Source organism: Sus scrofa, chromosome 3 (genome assembly GCF_054392235.1).
Source record: "Sus scrofa isolate SSC_HxYL_T2T_F1_AM1 chromosome 3, Sscrofa_HxYL_maternal_Yorkshire_Landrace_v2.0, whole genome shotgun sequence".
NCBI classification, from domain to species: domain Eukaryota; kingdom Metazoa; phylum Chordata; class Mammalia; order Artiodactyla; family Suidae; genus Sus; species Sus scrofa.
Genome location: NC_139385.1, coordinates 110486767 through 110509409, shown reverse-complemented (window position 1 = coordinate 110509409; position 22643 = coordinate 110486767). Strand labels below are relative to the sequence as shown.

The 22643-nt window shown below is 46.1% G+C and overlaps 2 long non-coding RNA genes across 6 annotated transcripts in view; one reads left to right on the top strand and one right to left on the bottom strand.

The window, feature by feature from the left end:
• LOC146404854 (uncharacterized) overlaps positions 1-22643 on the top strand; it is a 1116837-nt gene that overhangs the window by 798337 nt on the left and 295857 nt on the right. Inside the window, exon 2 of one of the 3 annotated variants that reach the window (XR_014842150.1) lies at positions 14453-14511. The exons of the other annotated variants lie outside the window; for them this stretch is intronic. This is a non-coding gene — a long non-coding RNA (uncharacterized LOC146404854). The remainder of the gene's footprint in view (positions 1-14452; positions 14512-22643) is intronic. 3 annotated transcript variants of the gene reach the window in all.
• Positions 1-22643, bottom strand: part of LOC102165712 (uncharacterized) — an 846917-nt gene that overhangs the window by 820821 nt on the left and 3453 nt on the right. Inside the window, exon 2 of one of the 3 annotated variants that reach the window (XR_014842136.1) lies at positions 2222-2325. The exons of the other annotated variants lie outside the window; for them this stretch is intronic. This is a non-coding gene — a long non-coding RNA (uncharacterized LOC102165712). The remainder of the gene's footprint in view (positions 1-2221; positions 2326-22643) is intronic. 3 annotated transcript variants of the gene reach the window in all.

The following is a 22643-nucleotide window of genomic DNA, read 5'->3' as shown; positions in this document are numbered from 1 at the left end:
CACCAGGCCTACACCACAGCTCCTTGTTAATGCCAGATCCTTTAACTCAGAGTGGGGCCATAGATCGAACCCACATCCTCATGGATACTAGTCAGGTTCATTTCCACTGAGCCACAAGGAGAACTCCCTAAAAGGAGTTTTTTAAGCCAGATTTTTAAAAATCCACTTCAGGCCTTTTTTATGGCTGGGGTGGGTTGCAGAACTGTCAATGGGCAGGAAAATAGCACATCTGGAATGAGGCTCTGTCCTTTCGTTGGCTGGTATAACTCAACATGGATGTCAGATCTTTTTCTGTTGTTTTTTTTTTTTTTTTTTTTTTTTTTTTTAATGGCCAAGATTTATCTGGCTTCTATTCATTTTTTAAGCCCAGGGTGAATATGATGGTTCAGTTCTGGACGTTTACATTTGTGTAAATTAAAAGCCATATTTCACTACCGGGCAGATCTCCTGCTCGCCTTAAAGGTAAAAAAGGCCAAACTAAGCATTATGATCCAAGACATTGATTATCCAACTCACCTAGAAGATACTAAAACAGAAAAATCTTGTGATTTTCTTCACTAAAGCTATATTCCCTTTGTGCCTTTATAAAATCTGGTTCTGGAAAAGTCGGCGCCAAGATGCTCAAACTGAAAGTAGACTTTTGGATTAATTTAGTCAGTCATGTTCTGACCATGGCTACAAGAGGCTATTACAGACCTTTTTTTCAGTAAGCAAATTGGTTTGTAAAATTGATATAGCCATTTTAACTCCTAAAGGGATTTGAGAAGTAAGTGAGTGGACCCTTCTGGATTCAGCAATCTCTTGCTTTTTTGGTCAGGGGTGGGGGGGCGGGAGGGGGGGCGCTGACATCAGTTTTGACCATAAGGAAATGTCTTTTTCATGGAAGTCCACACTTGGCATTTGCTCTTAAGTTAAAAGCAAGAGCAATGTAATAAACGTTTGGTAACAACCCCCCACATGCTTAGATTTATTGGCTAGTTAAATCTTTAATGGTTAAAGTTAAAAACCTTTTATTTCAATGGCCTGGGGATTTACCCAGCTGGAAGGCTGCATTTTAATATATTCAAATTGGAATGGAAAAGCCAAAATGACCAGGCCATTGACTTTCTTTCTGGGATACTACCAAGCTGATAGAGAGCAGACAATAGGCATAGCTTTGGGGCCTCCTTCCTCAACCCAAGCCAAGCCCAAAGAGGAAGACAGGAAGGGAAGGAGGAAACCTGCCAGGGGAGCCCATTTGGATGGCTCCCCTTCTGCATGCACTCACCTGCTCTTGTTCTCCACCCAAGTAGTTGAGAGATCAAAGCTTGTCAATACTCTGGTTCTGCCACTCAAGTGACCCCTCTCGGCTGGGTCATACCTAGCAGTTTCACCTTCTGGAAACTCCCTAGCTTGGTGGCTTGGATTGGAAAGGTGGTTCACCATAGCAATGGCAAAGAGGTTGCAATAATCAAGTCAATGCAGGTTGATAATGAAATGAAGGAAGATGCAGGAGAATGGAAGACCAGTAAGGGCACAATGTAAATACAGAATTTGAGATAAGACGTGGAAGTGATGGACATGACAAGGGTGGTGCGATGACATCTAGGCAGGGAGTTTCAAATTGCTTTACATGAACTATTTCATGGATTCTCCAATTTGGCACCACTTTACTCTCCTTTTACAGAAAAGGAAACTGAGGTCTATAGAGGTTAAGCAACTTGCCCAAGATCATGTGGCTAGAAAGAAATGGAGCCAGAAGGCAAACCCAGGCAATCTTACTTAAAAGCCTACAATTTTAATGGGAGCTTCAAAGGGCTGGGGATGGGAATATCCAAGGTCTTGGATATTAAGGGGAATGAGTGTTAGAATCACTGGTAAAGCAGAACCAACAAGAACATCCCCACCACCTTCAGGAAACATAAAAACAAGGGAATTCTCATTCTTACACACATCTACAAATGCGCACAGCCACTTCATCCTAGCAGTTCCTTGTGCACCTTTACACACAGAAATACACTGTGACAAAGATACATTATGCACTCTTCCACTCACTTCTTAGGCACATGCTTCAGAAACACAAAGACATCATGGGACCCCCCACTTTAACACAGATGTAACAATTCAAACTCACATTCTGGCACCACACATGCGTGTGTACACAAGCACATGCATTTGTGCACACCAAAGGATATATCAGATGTAATTTTCTCTTGGTGATCCCTTGGGACTGACTGCTAACCTGTCCTGCTGACAGCGATTCACCTGGCCAAGGGTGGACCCTGAAGAATGAAGGGTAAAGCATGTGGATCAGACTTCCAGGAATATAAGATGCTCCAAATCTCCCTAGGATGAAGAAGAGAGAAACAGAATCATCTACCCACCATTTCCAATCCCCCATCCTAAGAGCCCTGAGCTGTCAACCTGAGAAAGGTCAAGCCAGTCTTTGCTAGTGACTTTGACCAGGTCAAGATTAAAGGTGTGATCTCAGTCTTTGACCACCAGTAGTTATTTCAGCATCCAGGATGAAGGCTATAGGCACAGAGGTTGGATCATTCTTGTTAAGGAAGCTTAATTGCTGGGTTCCAGGAGAGAGAAGACTCTTGATGGAAAATGCCAGGCTCCAAGTGAATTTTCTAGTTCTGAAAAGCTAATATTTCTCATATGGAGGCTCACAGACGTTCACTGGGTTTTCAATTTCAAGGCCATTTTGGTTTTTTATGGGGTTTGATGTTCTCTGCACAAATAGAGGTTTAATAATTGACAGAGTGCCAGGCTGCCCACTCTGGTACTTACAAGCCAGTCATGTAGGACGGCGAAGCCACTCAGCTCCTACGGCCCACAAAGCCACGCTGTCTACTCCCTGGCACAGAGACCTTGCCAATTACAGGAAGTTGGGAAATAAAAGAAACGTTTCAAATAAAAAGATGTCAATTTAACAGCCAGGGACCTGGAAACAGATGTTCCTCGCATAGCCCCAGAGCCGGCTACCCGCCCGCCCATCCGTCCTCCGGGTTTTCAAAGTCACTTCTTGTCAGGTGCCCTGGTTAAGAGGGAGAATTAATGAGCTGTGCTCCATTTTACGGCTGTCGTCTGATGTGGGAGCCGTGTGCGCGGAGCTGCTCTGCGGACAGGCCGGCCGGGCCCCCAGCCCTTCCTCCAGCAGCTCAGCCCGGATCAAAGCCGAGAGCAGCTCGGCTTTTATAGCAAAATGATTAAAACCGCGTGGGGCTTGTTTCCTCCCACGTGACCTTCGACAAAGTGCAGAGGAGGGAGCAGAAGAAAGGTGAACCCGGGGGTCTCCGGGCTCAGGGAAGAGTGGGACGCGAGAGGCAGACATCACAGAAGATCAGCCCAGATCTGGGCGTGCGCATGCGCGCACACACTTCTAACGCACACCGTTTCCCTGCGAGTTGAAACCTAGCCCCAGCATGAGTAGCCAGAGAGCCTAATTAGCCAGGTTCGGAGGACCATATAGAAGAGAGCCAGAGAACTGCTAGCTAGATAGGTTCGTCCTTGTTCAGTTACTCATAGGTCTTGAAGAAAGTCGTACAACCGGATGGTACCGATGAAGTAAGTCTCAGATGTCCCTGCTGCATCTGGACAAATAATTTCTCATCCTTCTCTAGTCTTTGGCAGTTATGCCACACCTGACAATCCGTGGTGTTAGGCAACCTCACTTCTGATTGCACAGCTGATTCCCCTCCCTTGATATTCATGTGTAACCTCCTTTTTCTAGCAAATAGAATGAAGCAGCAATCAGGAGAAGTCACTTCCAAGGTTATGTTATTAAAAGACTGTGGCTTCCCTCTTGGGCACAGTCTCTTGCTCTGAAGCCAAGAACTAGGGGAGACCCCCTTGGCAAGGAACTGAGACCTCTGGCCAGCAGCCTGAAAGGAACTGAATTCTGTTTACAGCCAAAGAGTGACCCTCCCCAGTCAAGTCTTCAGATAACTGCAGCCTAGTCACCTTGATTGCAGCCATGTGAGAGACCTAAGGGGTGCCTGAATTTGTGACCCACAGAAACTCTGAGATAATAAATGATTGTTGTTTTAAGCTGCTGAGTTTGGGGGTAATTTGTTAGGTGGCCATAGATAAATAATACACTTACCTGGGTTATTCCTCCATCCCCCAAAATCACTCCCTCAATCATTCCTCCTCCCCCGAGATATCCCTGTCCAGCTGGGTGTAATTTATAGCAGTCTTTAAGTGGGGCTTCTACCAGCAGCCCTACTGCTGCCTTTAGCTCTCTGAGCTCATCTCAGCCACCCCGGCCTCCTTGCTGTGCCTTGAACACACCAGGTGTGGACCTACCTCAGGGCCTTTGCACCTCCCCAGGGCTTGCTTTCTCTCCTTCTGCAGGTCTTTACTCAAGCCATCACCTTCTCCACTAGGCTTTTCCCAACCACTCTACATAAAAAGGAAATCCTTTCCACCACCACCCTGCGACTCCCCTATTCCATTTTCCTGCCTTGTTTTTTCCACAGCCTTTGTCATCAACTAGCATATACATATCTTATTAATTTTGTTTCTTCTTTGACCCCTCTCCCTTAGACCAAAGGACAGGAATTTGGGGGTTTTTATCCATTTTGTTCACTGCTCCATTCCCAGGGTCTAGACCTTGCCTGGCCCATTGTAGACATTCAGTGAGGATTCACTGAATAAATGAACAAATGAAGATATAGAGGCCCCCATTTTCTAAACACCTACTATTGAATAGCAAATATGTGGTACTGTTCATCCTCGTAACATCGTCATTCATCCTTATAATAACCCTACATGGTCGACATTGTTGTTTTTTATTTTGCAGAATTTAAAACCTGAGACGAGAGATTGCTACCTTATTCAAGGTCCCACAGCTCATTTGCACAAGTGCTGGAATTTGAGCCCCCTGCTTTCTTTTCTCTACTCTTTTTCTGTTGCACAGATAACTCTCTACAGTTAATGAAGTGCTTTCCAAAGCATCGATCTCATCTAAGCTTCACAAAACCCTGTGTGGTCCGAATTGCAATTATTATCTCCACTTGACAGAGATGGAAATCAAAACCGAGAGAGGTGAAGGTGTGTGCCCTGGCTGACACAGTTGGTAAACAGCAGAGCTAGAATTTCTTTGATTCCTTCAAAAGACATTGAGCAGCTCCCAGGTGCCAGATACCATGACTAGTAAGACAGGGTCTCCCTTCAAGTCTTCCTGTTCCCCACAATCTCTAGTCCCATGGGATTGCATGTTGGCCACTGCAGTGTGCTGAGTACTTGTTCAGAGTAAATGTGAATATTTGTAAACATTAACTTATAAGTTGTCAGACATGGCCTAAGAGGAGCTCTCTGAAGGGAGATTGACAGGTGAGGCCTGAGACCTTTGAGAAGGGAATCAGAAGAAATTATAGAGGAGGGCATTTTTAAAGATGGAGCTAGAAGATGCATTAAGCAAAAGAAGGTTGAAGTTATCAGAGCTCTTTAAAATCTGATTTTATCCCTATTCCTCGTGCCCATCTTCCCACGAGCAACCCTCTCAATGTATTATGTATCCCTTAGTTTATCTGTGCTTTTGCAAAGTACTTATATTTCTTTTGTGCATACATATTTTTAAACCTTACACAAATAGTGTTATGCTGTATATCTCCATCTAGTTTTGTTTTTTGGTCGCACCAATGGCATATGGAAGTTCCCAGGCCAGCCACAGCTTCAACCTATGCCGTAGCTGTGGCAATGCCAGATCCTTAACCTGCTATGCTGGGCCTGGAATCAAACCCATGCCTCCACAGTGACCTGAGCCACTACGGTGGGATTCTTAACCCGCTGCACCACAGCAGGAATTCTATCCTGTTTTTTACTTTTCCACCCTGCCCTATGTTTCAAAGACCCACGCACGCTACTGAGTGTCCATCTAATCTGTTTCTTCCAACTACTACACGGCACTCCATGATATGTAGCTACCACAACCTGCCCAAACCACTCCAACAAGGATGACACCCAGATGTTCCCGACACCAACACAAAACTGTGACGCAAACCCCTACCATGACCCTCCCATCCTGTGTGAGGGGGCTGCTGGTACTCAGGGTGTCAGTAGTTTTAATTCAGTAGTCTTCCTCTCAGCAGAGTGGCCCATTCTTAAACCCTTATATCCCCGCCAGCACTTGGTGTTATTCAGCTTTCTAATTTCTGCCACCCCAATAGTTATGAAGTGAAATCTCATTATTTAATAATTTGCATCTCTCTGATTATTAATGGATTCATTTGCTTGTTGGCCTTTTAGTTTCTCTTGAGTGGGCTGATCAGATTTAAGTGGCAAAAGAAAGAGAAGTCCACAAAACTAACCTGGATTCTTAGAAAACAGGAAGGGTTGGGAGGTCCCCAGGCATAGGAACCTGGAATTTTCAGGCAACACTTCCAAGTGAAAAAGGCTTTAAGGTGAGCAGTTTGGACCTGAATTATGGGGTTTTCCTTGAAAACCATCTTCTTCTTTTCCCCCAAAAAAATATGGAAAACAGGATGACTTGGAAAGAAATGAAGTCAGCCAGGAAGATAAAAGTTGGATTTGACCGGTCAAAGCATACTTCCTGGAAGCTTAAATAAACTGGATTCTATTTAGAGGAAGAATTTCTGTTCTTCAAAAGATACAATTAAGGGACTGGAGAAGCAATCCACAGTGTGGGAGAAAATTTCATATATGAAATATATGAAATGTATATAAATGGTAAAGGACCCAGATCCAGACTATATACATAACCCCTACAAATTAATAAAAAAAAGACAAACTACTCAATAGCAATATGGGCAAAAGACTTACACGAACACTACACAAAAGAAGATATAAAAATAGCCAATACATATATGGCCATATAAAAATGTGCCCCAACTTCCTTAATAATCAGAAATATAAACTAAACCATCAGCTAGATGGCTCTACGCACTGACCAGAGTGGCTGAAATGAAAAAGATAATACCAAAGTTTGGGTGGAATATAAATTAGCAGATCCTCTTTTGGAAACTATTCAGGAATATCTTCTAAAGCTGCCCTTTGGGTATCCATGCCCTTTGACCTAATAATGCCATCCTAGGTATATATCCAAAAAAATAAAAATAAAAATGCATTCACTGAAATAATGTACAAGAGTGTTCAAAGCATCACAATTCATAATATGCACAAATTAGAAATGACCTAAAGGCCCAACAATAGAATGGATAAATAATTATGCTTTATTCACATAATGAAATAAGACACAGCAAAGACAATGAAAGAACCACGATACAGGTGAATTTCACAAACAGACGCTGAGCAGAAAGTATGGAGATACAAAAGAGTAAATGTTACATTTACTTATACACATTTGTATAAAGTATAAGGGCAGGTGAGACTCATCTATGGTGAGGTCAAGACAGCCTCCAGCCTGTCTCCAGGATGGGGTTTCAGGAGTGGGGGAAATGGTCTGTTTCTTGATAAGGGTGCTGATTATGTGGATGAGTTCATTCTGAGAAACCGCATTAAGCCGTATTCTTATGATTTGTATTCTTTCCTGTATGTAGTTATACTTGAATAAAAAGTTCAAAAAACATTTTGTGGGTACCTCCTGCCTCACCTCAGCTATTTACAGACAAATCAGGGATAGGAAACAGCTCCAGGAAGGGAGGACTGGCAACAGGCTGTGGAATTATCCCACATGTAAAAGGACGGGTGCTCACTCTGCCTTGCTTTGTAAGTGAAATACAAGTTGAATGCACAGCCAAGACATGCCTTGTGAGATTTCAGAGGAAAACAAAAAAAAAAAAAAGAGGGTCTTAAGTGTGTGTAGGGCTTTATGAAGAACTAAGCCCTTAAAACAAAACAAGAAACGGAGTTCCCTGGTGGCTTAGCAAGTTAAGGATCCAGCATTGTTACTGCTGTGGTGTGAGTTCAGTCCTTGGTCCTGGCACTTCCACATGCCTCGGATGTGGCCAATAAAAAAAACAAACAGAACAGCTCAGGGGGTTAAGGATCCGGCGTTGCCATGAGCTGTGGTGTAGGTCACAGACGTGGCTCGGATCTGGCATGGCTATGGCTCTGGTATAGGCCGGTGGCTACAGCTCCGATTGGACCCCTAGCCTGGGAACTTCCATATGCCGCAGGAGTGGCCCTAGAAAAGGCAAAATGACCAAAAACAAACAAACAAACAAATCCCTTTTATGTATTTTATCCTGCTCATGCCCTTTTGCAGCTGCGTGAGCCAAGATCCCTAAAGTCAAAGTGACTTGCCTGCAGCTACACTGCCAACAAATCCCAGATCTAGTCCTCAGGTCTCCCAGCTCAAGGATCTTTCTCTCGGGCCACACTGCCAGCTCTTTCTGAGCTGGAGCAATCAGGGAAGACTTCCTGGGGGAGGAACAAATTATACCTGATGTTGAAGGATGGAGACAAGTCATGAAAGCAGACAATGGAGGAAGCCCAAGCATATGCTGCCAGGACCAAGAGCTCATGAGTATAGCTAGAACTCAGCTTTCGGCAGAGGAGCTGGTGGAGGTGCTCTCAGGAGACAGGCAGAAAGAACAGCCAGGGGACACAGCCTGTCCTGCCACCCCTGCCTCACTCTCTTGCCCCATCTTTAAAGCCATAGGAGTTACTCCTCCCAACAGCTCTCTGTGGCCCCAGATTTATTTTGCTTTCTTTCGCTAAATCAAACTTTATCAGACAGTTTTACTGTCAGCCGTTAAAACAAAATGTGTTTGTGCAACAGTAAACACCCCGTTACTGTGGGGAAGGATTACATAAACAACAGCGGAGACAGGCCTGACTCGCTGTACCCAGGAGCCCATGGCGCTCAGTGGGGCTGGAGAAGCGTGGGCAGGAGGGCACTTCAGGGGCACCCCAGGCCCTGAGGGCACTGAGGATGGCCCACACTGGGGCCTGGCTGGCTGCTCTCACCAGAATGGAATGGCTGACAAACACTCCTGCAGCCAGAGGTGCGTGTGGTCCTCCAGAGATCTCAGAGGGGTACACAGACCCTCACCAGAGCCCAGGAGGGCAGGTCGGACGAGGAAGGAGTGGGGAAATGCTAGGTGGAAGTGGTCGGATTTGGATCAGAACCTGGTGAGACAGAGCAGGCTGGGGGCTAAATAAGGTTGGCAAAAGGATGAAGCCTGGAAAGAATAAAGAGAGGAGAGGGTCGGAGTTCCAGCTGGGGTGCAGTGGGTTAAGAATCTGTCTGCAGCGGCTTTGGTCACTGCAGCAGTGCAGGTTTGATCCCCAGCCCAGTGCAGTGGGTTAAAGGATCCAGCATTGCCACAACACTGCAGCTGTGGCTGGGATTCAGTCCCTGGCCTGGGAACCTCCATATGCCACAGGTGCAGCCACAAAATTTTAAAAAATTAAAAATTAAAAAAAAAATTGTTTACAAAAAGAACACACAGAGGAACTGACTGCTAGAGTCTGTATTCTTGGCCAAGCAGCCAAAAGATTGGGACCTCTTTGGGTGTAGATAGGGGCATGGAAGTTTATACCAGCTTGGAGTGAATGGCAGATAGAGCTATTGGGGTATCTCACCAGAGTTAGGGGCCAGTGGGCAGAATAAGCCAGCTAGGCTGCCCCTCTCACTGTATCACCAGACCCCCTGGTCCCCCCTCCAGGCAACGACTCCACAGAGCCACACTCAATACCCTCTCATCGTGGCTGCTTTCAAAGCCAGAGAGCCATGGGGTATAAGCTGTCTAGGGAGAGTGAGAGAGAGGATCTAAGAAGGCCCCAAGAGCTGGTGGGAAGAACAAATGGTTTACATTTTGCCCCTACTGGGCACTGTGCTGAAAGCTTCTATGTCATAGACACTATTTCAAGTCTCACGCCTCCATTTCAGAATAGAAATGATCAGCCCCATACACCATGCTGCCTGTTCACATTATCTTGTTCCTCCTATAAGACTGCTAACAATTATCAGTTTATGGAGCACTTATTATGTAGCAGGAACTCTGGCTATTTTTTTTTTTTCCATTTCATTCTCACATCCAGTTTATGAGGCGGGTACTTTCATTATTCTCTTTTGGAGAAACCAAGACTCAGAGAGGTTGAATTGCTTGGCTAGAGTCACACAGCGAGTCAATGGCCAAGTCAGAACAGAAGCCCAGGTTTCTCATGCCAAAGGCTGTGCTCTTCCTGTCGGAGTCTGTGCTAAGATGGTCTGGAGGAAGGGGTGGCATAGCTGGGGAGTGGAGGGGAGTGGAAGAGATGATGCACACACAGAAGGGTTTGCCCTGGACACAGGGCATGCAGAGGCTCCCGGTGAAGAAGAGACAGGGAGATTATCAGCCCCACTCTCAAGAAGTTCAGGAAGCCCTCCAGATCCCTGGAACCATCCCAGGCTGAGAGGCCATATGGCACCAGCCTCAACTTCCAGAAGTCCCAACCTGAGGCATTTTAACCCTAGAGACTCCCTCCTCCCTCCAAGGTCCAGATCCTAAGCATCCCCTCACTCCTGCATAGGGCCCTGGAAGCTACTCCTCAGGTGCTTCACCTCCCCACCACCTCCCCGTCACCTCCCCACCCCTCTAATTCCCACCACACACTGACCCCACCAGCCTCACAACAGAGGCCTAACATCTGAGGTTACTGTGACCTCAGAGCCTTAGATCACTGGGGCTGAAAGTCCCCAGGTCACTGTCGTCTTTCTGCTCAGGTCCTAAACACACACCGGCCCCTGACTTCACCGACAATCTAGTCCCTTCTGAGGAGACCAGGGAATCCAGCAAGCTTGGATCCCAGGTTCTGAATGGGTGTCTAGGGCCATAAATCTCAGGATCCTATCTAGCAGAATCACAACATAGGATTCAAGAAGGCAGGCCCAGGAGCCCATCCTTGGGCTCATCCTTGAGCCCATCCTTAATGCCCTGTGTTTGCTAGCTTGACAGTCTTTTTTTTTTTTTGGCTTTTGGCTTTTTAGGGCCCCCGGTGGCATATGGAGGTTTCCAGGCTAGGGGTCCAATTAGAGCTGCTGCCGCCGGCCTACACCACAGCCACAACAAAGCGGATCCAAGCAAAGACTCTGCAACCTACACCACAGCTCACAGCAATGCCTGATTCTTAACCCACTGAGCAAGGCCAGGGATCGAACTTGTGTCCTCATGGATGCTAGTCAGATTTGTTTCCACTGAGCCATGACGGGAACTCTCAACATTCTTTTTTTTTTTCCTTTTTAGGGCCACTCCTATGGCATATGGAAGTTCCCAGGCTAGGGGTCTAATTGAAGCTGCAGCTGAGGCCTATGCCACAGCCACAGCAATGCCAGGTCCAAGCTGCATCTTTGACCTGTGCCACAGCTTACGGCAATGCTGGATCCTTAACCCACTGAGCAAGGTCAGGGATCCAACCCGCACCCTCACAGACACTATGTTGGTTTCTTTACCCACTGATCCACAACGGGAACTCTCTGAAATTCCTAATTTTTTTTAAAAAACAAGGAGCTCTGCATTCTTATTTTGCACTGGGCCTTGCAAATTATATAACTGAGCCTGCCCAACAGCACTCATATTCCTATGGCCCGGGCCCTCTTCTTGGGTCTTCTGGACCAATTCCAGATGTAAGAAGCCTGGTGTGGGCAGGACCCCCTCCCCAAGCCAGATGCTGCTAGCACAGAGGGCAAATCAGGGCTGGCCCCAGGGAAGGGCACAGATTGTTCTCTGGATTTCTGGCATCTGGGATTCTTGGGTCAGTGGGAGAGGAAAAACGTCATCATTTACAGAAGAAGGTGGAAGAGAAGCGAGATGGGTTTCCAGGAGCTATAACCAGGGGAGCTGAGAAAATGAAATAATCAGAGATCTGGGAGGGTCATCTCCCTGGGGTCTTGGAACCACAGGAGTATGGCCAGCTGCAGGGACAGAGTCTGAGGCAGCATATCAGAAAAGTTGGGCACCTGGGGTTCAAGTCACACTCTGCCCCTCGGCAGGTATGATCTTGATCCACGCAAGGTGTTTCCTGATTTGTTACATAAAAATGATACCTACTACTGTGCAGAGGACAAATTAGAGGTGACGGAAGTAAGGGACAACTCTCCAAAATGCTTGCCACATGTCAGGCAGTGTGCTGGACACAATATATATCCCTTAGGAGGCTTTATTTAATTCTCACTATCAACCTATGAGTGGATGTTGAGGCATAGAGAGCAGACCCTGCCCAAGGTCACAGAGCAGATGAAGTAGTGAAGTTTGAAGCCAGTTTTGTGATACTCCAAGCCTTCCCGGTGCCACCACCCCTCCCTGTTAGGCAGTGTGATGCTGAGCTAGGGGTGTGTGTGGTGTGGGTTTAGTCACACGGATCTTGTCAGGGAGAAAAGTATTCCAAGAGTAGATGACATCAAGGAGGTTCTTCTGCGAACTATCATTTAAAGTCCCTCTTTTGGAAAAAGAAAAAAATTTTCTTTTTCTAAAAGGAAAAGTATAATTAGAGACCATCCACACCGTCTCCTTGGAGCCTGCCCCACCTCCCACCATCGGCCACCCTGTCTGAGACGGGACTGAACGGAGGCCGCCATCATGTCTGGAGTGAAGGATGCTGGGATGCCTGCCAACGACCCAGACTCTCCCATAATCCCATTGTACTTATGGGCTTTTTTTCCTAACGTTTTATGGGAGTATAATTTACATGGTGAAAGTAAAAAAAATTGGTAGGTACGTAGCTTGATGAAGTTTCACAAAGCAAACACACCAGATGACTAACATCAAGAAACAGAACATTCCCATCATCCCAGAAACCTCTCTCCTATTCCCTTGGAATACCTACCCCACTCCACCCACCAAAGGCTGACTTCCAACACCACTGATTAGTTTTACCTGTATGGAAACCTTTATGTAAATGTAATCAACCCACATACTCTTCTGCAACTGGCCTTTTTGATCAATATTATATTTGTGAGTCATCTATATTTTTCCACGTGCACCATCATAGTTCATTGATTCACATCGCTGTATAGTATTCTTTCACATGACTATGCTATAATTTACCTATTCTGAACATCTGAGTAGTTTCCAATCACTAATAGGTTTTTAATAGCTTGTGATTTTGAGTGACTATATGTCAGGCTCTCCAAAAAGCTCTTTGTAAAAAGTAAGGTTATGTTTTATAACTGACAGATGTTTTTAACCAAGGATGTTGAAGATTTCTCTTCTGTGAAGTTGAAAGTATCAAAATCAATTTGTGTGATGGTTTCACCTCTAATAGGAGTCCTAGAAAAATAATAACTAAAAAGTCATTTGAGGGAGTTCTTTGGTGGTGTAGTGGTTAGGATTCGGCACTTTCACTGCTGTGGCCTGAATTCAATCCCTGATCTGGGAACTGAGATCCTACATCAAGTTGCTGCTCACTGTGGCCAAAGAAAGAAAGAAAAAAAGAAAGTCACTTGGAATAAATACATGGGTAAATTCCACAGGCATCCCACTGAATCTTCTCTTAGAACCGATTACAGTTTCAAGAAAATTTTGATCTTTCAAGACAGCAAATTATATTGAGAGAGATGGACAACAGAGCATGATAAGAAAAAAGCTTTGCATAAAATGTCCCTCGTGCCAAAGAAGGGCTAGGAAGACCCCTTCAGGTAGCAAATGCTTGTCATTTTTTCCCCAAAATATGAGAGATGAAAAGGTGATTTAAATAGCTAAAATAATTTTCCTCTCTTCTGTTCCAATCATGGGGAGGGGGGCAGAGAGAGTGACATATGTAGACACAGTAAATTTTCTCTGCCGTGAATTTCTTGGTGGTGATAAATGAAAGTATTTATATTACTGAAAATGTCTGTGAACTCATTTGGCCCCCAATCGCTGAAATTTTAGCGGTTACTCCAGATTTTTTTTTAAACTAACTTTTCATTACAGGGCTAACATTTTTAATTAGTAAAGTGATAACATTGAGAATGCTGATAACATGGAGGAAGAGTTGGGATGAGGCTGGACCTGTGGCCAGGGCTCAGATTACACAGGGCTGTAAGTAAGAGGAACTTGGATGTTCACTTACTTGGGACTATGGACCCAAGTAAGTGGACCAACTTCTATATTTTTAAAAGAACAGAAATAAAATGTCAAAATACATTTTAAACTTCTTCAAATTAGGCAAAAATATGTTTTGCTCTCATTGTTTAAATCAATGTGATCTTTCAAGCATAAATTGTTGGTTTTTTTTTTTTTTTACTCTTTTTGTCTTTTGAGGGCCGCACCCACAGCATATGGAGGTTCCCAGGCTAGGGGTCTAATCAGAGCTGTAGCTGCCAGCCTACAAAAGAGCTACAGCAACACCAGATCTGAGCTGGTGTTGAGCAACCTACACCACAGCTCACGGCAACGCTGGATCCTTAACCCACTGAGCGAGGCCAGGGGTTGAACCCGAAACCTCATGGTTCCTAGTGGGATTCATTTCTGCTGTGCCACAACAGAAACTCCCAAATTCAGTCTTCTGAAAACTTACCACAGAAGAGTTTGAGCCCCTTTTTAATTTTCTCTATTTGATTAAAAATAATATCCAGGGGAGTTCCTGTCGTGGCACAATGGTTAACGAATCCGACTAGGAAACATGAGGTTGCGGGTTCGATCACTGGCCTTGCTCAGTGGATCCGGCGTTGCAGTGAGCTGTGGTGTAGGTGGCAGACACAGCTCAGATCCTGTGTTGCTGTGGCTGTGGCGTAGGCTGGCAGTTGTAGCTCCGATTTGATTCCTAGCCTGGGAACCTCCACATGCCGCAGGTGCAGCCCTAAAAAGTAAAATAATAATATTTTTAAAAAATAATAATAATAATATCCAGAGTTCCCACTGTGGCTCCATGGGTTAAGAACCTGACTAGTAACAATGAGAATGCAGGTTTGATGCCCGGCCGCACTCAGTGGGTTAAGGATCCGGTGTTGCCGTGAGCTGTGGCGTAGGTCACAGATATAGCTTGGATCCTACATTGCTGTGGCTGTGGAGTAGGCCAGCAGCTACAGCTCTGATTCAACCCCTAGCCTGGGAACCTCCATATGCCATGGGTGTGGCCTAAAGAGACAAAAATAAAATAAAATAAAAGTAGTAGCCAAAATTTATCATTGGGGAAAACTGGGTTCTCTTGTACATGTTTCTGCAACTTCCTATGAATCTGTAATTATTTCAAAACTTAGAAGTTGAAGAATAATGATAGCATTAAACTAGTAAAGAGTTCTGTTGGCCAAGCGTTTGATTCATTTAACCCCACGGCAGGCATGATCTGAGTTCACAAGGCATTTTGGAGACAATGAAGCTGGGAACCTTTCCACAAGTTTATCATTCCAGAGGGCAATATAGAAACATAACCTCAAAAAAATGACTCCAAATTATAGACATTTGTAGCCATACAAGACAGAGTTTGTAAAACATCTACTTTCTTTCCACTTGAAACCTCTTTTTGGGGGGCAGGGGTTGGGGGGTAGTAGTGGGAAAGAAACCTTTAGGCAGCTTTTCTCCCCCAAAGTGATTACGCAGAAGGGCCTGGCCTTGCTCTATATTCTGTGTGCATTTTTGCGTGCATTTACATCTGAGAATAGGTATTTTTTTCTTCCACAACTACATTTCAAACACAAGTATGGAGTTGTGTTAACAAACGTTCATGCAGGCAGTCTGAGTTTGCAACTGACAGGAAAATAAATTTTCTAAATATTGAAAATTTGTTGAACATTGTCCAAAATAGTGTCGTCTTTTTGTTTGGGGGCCTTAGCAGGGTGCTGGCTGGAGATCCCTCAGACTACCTTACGCAATGCCTCTGCTTCATTCAGAACCTCAACAAAAGATCCTCCAGCCACGTGCTAGGCACTGGACAAGCTGCCAGGAGCAGCAATTAGGTTGAGAGATCACGTTCCAGTTCTGGCCACGTCTTTCAGGACAGAACTTGGATGTTTTTCTACTGGTCTCCCAAACAACAGGAAACGCAAGAGTAGCAAAATTCACAGAAGCAGCTATGGCAACAAAAGCTCCAGTTTATTCAATTAATATGGGATTGACCCCTCACTCCCTCACTTGGGACCAGATTACTTAAATCTCCAACCAAAACCACCAAGTGGGTACACAAAGGCAAGGAAGTGGTTAAGAATTGGAGACTTGGGAGTCCAACTGCCTGGGTTCGAATCCCTGCTCTCACTTACTACCTGTATGATGCTGAGGAAAGGAATTAGCCTCTGTACCTCCGACGTCCATCATCTGTAATATCCAGATAATAACAGTAACTGATAGCATTAGTTATTGCAAAGATCAAATGAGATAATGCATTAAAGGGCTTAGAAGAATGTTCTCTATTCTTGTTCTTTAAGTACTCAGAAAGTGTGCTTTATTATTAAGTCGAATTATTCACCAGAAGGCTGCTTGGTGAGCCCAGAATTTGTTAAAACGAAGGGCAGTTACTGCAATAGTTGCCCTCAGCTTCAAAGGTATCTGTGAAATAGCCCTCGCCCCTTGAAACAGTGGACATCGTCTGGTCACAGGCTGCTCATGATCTTCACCTTTTATAGTTCCCTCCCCCGGGCCAGTGTGAAGAAGCCTGACACATGTTGCTTCTCTAAACTCCTTTTTCTGTGTGAACCACCTCTTGTCTGTTGGCCCATTTTCTCCTTCTGCTTAAAGTGCAGAAGTTCCCATCGTGGCGCAGTGGTTAACAAGTCAGACTAGGAACCATGAGGTTGAGGGTTCCATCCCTGGCTTTGCTCAGTGGGTGGATCCAGCATTGCTGTGAGCTGTGGTGTAGGTTGCAGAGGAGGCTCGGATCCCGTGTTGCTATGGCTCTGGCATAGGCCAGTGGCTATGGCTTCGATTAGACCCCTAGCCTGGGAACCTCCACATGCTGCGGGAGCGGCCCAAGAAATGGCAAAAAGACAAAAAAAAAAAAAAAAAAAAAGTGCATTAGGATTGTTCTTCCCACAGTCCTGGTAGACGCTGTTTCTCCACACCACCCCCACACATCCCAGTGTCGATTCAATTAGAACCACTCTCTGAGCTCCAGCTGGGGCACCCAAGGTCACAGCCCATGTGCAGAAATCACATTACCCTCCCTATGAATCACAACTCATCATTTCATACTGGTGTCAGCAAGACTTAAATAGTTCACTAAGGGCTACACATGGATTTCAGTGGTATAGTTCCTGCCTATCTTCCCCCCCAATCCCCAGCACAATTAGGTTTTAGGGCACATGTAATTTTATTTTAGGTTCCATGACTTTATTTGCCTCTCACAACGGAAAATGTGTATGCGTTTGCGTGTTTTTAAGCTTGACAGGTAAACATGCTGAGGTAGCCCATGTTAACTCCCTTGATCTCAGTTTTCTTGCTCAGCTGAAAGGCAACTACTTCCAATCTGAACATGAACATCATGTTTTCAGATGACCTGCTTTGAAAATGCCCTGACCGGGGTATATAACTGTTGACAATTCCCCTTTGATCACCAAAAGCATCTTACATTCAGTACATCTGAGATTAAACTCATAATCTTACCTCCAAACTAGGTCTTCTTCAGGGGTCTCTCATTTGAATGATGGCATCTCCATCCCTGCATCTGGATAAGCCTGGACTCTAGAGCCCATTCTTGGCAATTTCTCTTCCTCACCTGCCATATGCAATTCATCTCAAGATGTTAGCTCCCGAACATCCCCTGAATCCATCCACTTCTCTCCGTCTCCAGGGCTTTCAACCCCAGTCAAAGCCACATTTGTTTCTGAGCCAGGCCATAACAATAGCCTCCTGCCTGGTCTCTCTGCATTCTTTCCTGATACTCTAGTCTCTTATTGATAAGAGGCATATTCTGTTTTCCAGATTGTCTAGCTGTGATTTCCAACCATCGTGCATGTCAAATCACCAAGCATCCTCGCTAAAATGCAGCATCCACCTGTGGAGATTCTGATGCATTAAGTTGTTTGCTTTTTGCCTTTTTAGGGCCGCACCCATGGCATATGGAGAGTCCCAGGCTAGTGGTGGAATCAGAGCTGTAGCTGCCAGCCTACACCACAGCCACAGCAACACAAGATACGAGCCACGTTTGCAAATTACACTGCTGCTCATGGCAACACCAGAACCTTAACCCACAGGGTGAGGCCATGGATCGAACTTGCATCCTCATGGATACTAATTGGATTAGTTTCCGCTGAACCACAACAGAAAATCCTGATGCATTAAGTCTTGAGCAGGATTCCAGAATCTTGTATAAGTAACAAGTACACTAAAATGATTTTAATGCAGTGAGTCTGTGAATTAGCATTTGGGGATCAGAGGCAACAGCTCACCAATGCCATACCTTGCCCATTTAGAGATAGCCGCATATGTTTCCCGCATGAATCAAGGGATGAGGACCCATCTGACAAATATTTCTGGAGTCCCCACTATGTGCCAACTGAGGCACTTGGGATATAGTAGTGAATAAAATGGACAAAGAGAACAGACTCGCGATTGCCAAGGAGGAGGAGGGTGGGGGGGTTGGATTGGGAGTTTGGGACTAGCAGATGCAAACTATTACATATAGAATGAATAAACAACAGTCCTACTATATAACACAGGGACCTATGTGCAATATCCTATAATATACCATAATGGAAAAGAATATGTATATGTAAAACTGAATCTCAACTATACTTCAATTAGAAAGAAAGAAAAAAATCCCTGCCTTCATGGAGCTTACATTCTTACACTAGGAGACAAAGCAAAAGAATAAATAAGATACATAGAATGTTAGATGGCAGTAAGTGGTACGGAAAAAAAAATAAAGCAAGCTGAAGGATGGGGGGGAGAGAGCTGTGGAGGGAGGGACAGGTTGCCATCAGAATAGGATGGTCAGGGAAGGCCTCCCTGGAAAAGCGGCAGTTGAATAAAGACACCAAGGAGAGGAGGAGAGTGAGCCATTCCGATGACTTCAGGAAGCACGCGCAGTCCTGCAACTCTAGAAGAAGCAAGCAAACTTCGCTCTTCTAGTATTCCCCAGGAGAAAGATATTCTCTGCAGATACCCCTGGTCCTCAACCCCATACTGGAGAAGACACTCGCAATGAAATGGTACGTCTCACCTCCAGGTCGCTGTTCAAGTGTTCCCTCTGCCTGAACACCTGCTCAGAACCCCTCAGCTTTGAAGCTTTACTAGCTCAGCCCTTTTATGCTCTATCACATCTGGACATCCTTCTACCACAGCAACTAAAATACAGTATTGGTTTTGTTTTGTTTTGTTTTGTTTCTGGTTGATATGCTTGTCTCCCCCACCTTCTAAGACCAGACTTCGGGCTGTTTATCTTCATCTGTTATGGTATCCTTACTGCAGAGCAAAGTATTGGGCCAGAGGAGATTTTTTTTTAATTTTTTTTCCTTTTCAGGGCCACACCTGTGGCATATGGGGGTTCCTGGGGTTAAATAGGAGCTGCCACTGAGGCCACAGCCACAGCCGAAGCCACAGCAACACTGGATCCAAGCCACATCTGTGACTTACACTGCAGCTTGTGGCAACGCCAGATCCTTAATCCACTGAATGAGGCCAGGGATCGAACCCTCATCCTTACAGAGACAATGCTGGGTCCTTAACCCACTGAGACACAACAGGAGGAGATTCTTGGTAAGTGTTAAGTGCAGAAAAGAAAGAAGGAGGGAGGGAGGGCGGAAGATGGAAGGAAACAAGGAAGATCTAATTTTGTGTTAAAGGCCAAGGTAGGTATGACATGGTGGTCGGCAAACCAAGACCCCTGCCATCCAGTCCTATGGAAAGTAACACCCTCATTCATCTCCATCCTTCAGTGGTCTCTCTGGAATTGCCTTCAGGTGCAGTGAGTGACCATAAGATGTGGGAATAATAATAACAGCTATCACCTGTCGGGTGTATGCCATGTGCCTAGCACTATGCTAAGTCCTCTACATGCATCACCACATTTTCTTGTTTAATCTTCACAACATCGCTAGGAGGCAAATACTCTCCATCTTTCACAAGTAAGGTGGCCAGGGTCTTGCCCAAGGTGAGTGATGGAGCAAATATTCAGATCTAGGGAATGTGATACAAGAGCCCATCTGCTTAATTTATTCTTTTTTTTTTTTTTTTTTTTTTTTGGTCTTTTTAGGGCCACACCCATGGCATATGGAAGTTCCCAGGCTAGGGGTCTGTGGCTGCCGAATTGGAGCTGTAGCCCGCCTCCCTACATCATAGCCACAGAAAAGTAGGATCCTTAACCCACTGAGTGAGGCCAGGGATCAAACCCACATCCCCATGGATACTAGCTGGGTTCATTACCACTGAACTACAGCGGGAACTCCCCATCTGCCTAATTTCTGATTCTGAGCCAACCAAGCAGTAACTTCAAGGGGACCCAAGTGCTGGGTCAGGAAGCTGGGGAGAGCAGGTGAAACAGAGAGGAGGAAGGGTGGTCTGGGCCAGAAGAGAGTCCTTCTTGTGAAGAGAAGGGGCACATCAGTGGGCCAGGCAAAAGTCAGAAACTGCCCCCCACCCCAGTCCAGTCCTCTCAGGAGCTGAGAGTAGTCTCTTCCACAAAGCTCTACCCAGAGCAGAGGAAATGAGGCTGAGAAGCCTCTGAGGGAACTCGAGGAGGGCAGTTAGATTGGAAAATGGATTGAACAGGGATCTCAAACTCAGGAGGTGCCGAGGGAGACGTGGCTCCTCAGTCGGCCACAGATAGACCTGGGGGCTCTTCGCCCTCTGAGGCTGCCCTGGGGAAGGTCATCCCTGGCCGGGACCACCTCATGACCCAGTTCCAGGGGAAACATTCATTCTAGGCTGCAAGGGGAACTTCCTTCCCCCAGGTCAACAGGCCTAAGTGTACTTGGCCCCTGTGTCCACAGGACTCTCTCATCCATTCCACAGAGCTCCCCTCTCCCAGCAGCTGTCCTCCCCCCACCCCACTCTCATCCCACATACCCCCCACCCCCAAGAAATCCTTCCTTCCCCTGGTTTTTGCTATCATCTGAAGAACACGAAGGAGGTGAAATGGAGAGAGGTGAGGGGTCCAGCCTGAGCCCAGGCAGGGCCTCTGATTCTGGAAGCTCTGGAGAAACTTGACACCAAGGCCAGGTTCCCAGCCAGGGCGGGGGAGGGAGTAAACCATCTTCCCGGAGCAGGAAGTGGGTGGGGGGAGTGCTGGAGAAGCTCTGTTTTCTTTGGCCCCTGCCAGCCCAGGAGGGAAAGGGAGAAAGGCCAGAGGGAGGAGGATGGGGCTGGTGGAAAGGTCGTTGCTTCCTACCCTCCCCCAGGAGGTGGAGGCTGGCCGTGGGGAGAGGGGAGGATGGAGGGCACTCAGGCCAGGGTTTCTGCCTGCCTGCTCCCTGTGAGGTGTGCAAGGGATGCTGAGGCCAGTCAGGTGAGAATGGAGAGGATGGGGAGGGCTGGAGGCGGGAGGACGGCGAGATGGGACCGGCCCAAAGGCACAACTAGCACACTCTGGCCTTGCATTCTCTCCAGGCTTGACCTCCTAGGGCTGCCTCCGAAAGTCCTTGATCTTGTGCACTGCTCTTTCCACCAAACAGAGCCTGAGCAGGTGGGGGGGAAAGCTCCAGGCCTAGGCAGGCAGGGGTACCCTTCAGAAGTGACTTGCAGAGCCCCCATGTGTCTCCTGAGTACGTGTAGACAGAGGTAGTCAGTTTACTCCTAATAGAAAGGCCTCCTCAAGGGCAACTCCACCCCTAACTGTCAATCTCCCAGCAACTTCCATACCAAATGTCACCCGAACGCCAAACTCAATGAGCCAGCACCCAGTCCTCACTGGAATCCCAGACCAGTCTCAACACAAACCCTGTTCAAAACTGCTGAGGAGTTCCCTGGTGGCTCAGAGGGGTAAGGATCCAGTGTTGTCATTGCTGGGGCTCTGGTTACTGCTGTGGCTCAGGCTCAATCCCTGGCCTGGGAATTTTTGAACGCCATAGGCGCAGCCAAAAAAAAAAAAAAAAAAAAATGCTGAATTTAATCCCATATCTCAATTCTCATCCAAAATCTTACTGTAGCCCCAACTCTAAACTCTCACCCTGATCAATATGAATTACAAGCCTGACCCATCCAGAGCTGTCTGTTGTGGGGTGGGAATTAGCAAACAGTTAAGAGCTAACATGCATGGAGCATTTATGGGGTGTTGTGCATTGTAACAGGCTTTTCTATTTCTTGTTGTATTTAATTAATACGAACCCTATACCTTAGGCATTACTATTACTACCATTTTTTTTTACAAATGAGGAAACTAGGACACAGAAAAATCAGGCTAGTTACCCAGGTAAAATGCCACCAGCCCTGGATGTGACTGAAGTCACTGTTCCCATCAGAAATACCTCACTGGGTGAGGGTGGGGCCTCAGCTGAGATATCTTCTGTCTGCATGAGGAATGCTATGGCTGTTCTAGAAGCCAAACCAACTTCCATCAGATGAGATCCAGATGGGGTCTCTGCTCAGCTATTGCCTAAAGAGTTGGCTCTGAGGTCGCCAAGCCTGGAAACCCACTGTGGAGTGACACAAGAATCATAGCATAGGTGAGAAGGACCCAGTCCAGGAAAACAACCCCATACATGGCTAACTCCCAGCTCTGCAGAACTCCTGAGGACCCCAGCACCACAGCCCGCTACCCTACCACTTCAGCAGTACCCTCCCCAATCAGCCAACTCTAACTCGGGCTCAGCTAATTCAGATTCAGCCTGGCGAGTGTGCCAGGAAAATGCCATTCTAAATCCTAAGGTCCTGGGAGTTCCCCTTGTGGTGCAGTGGAAA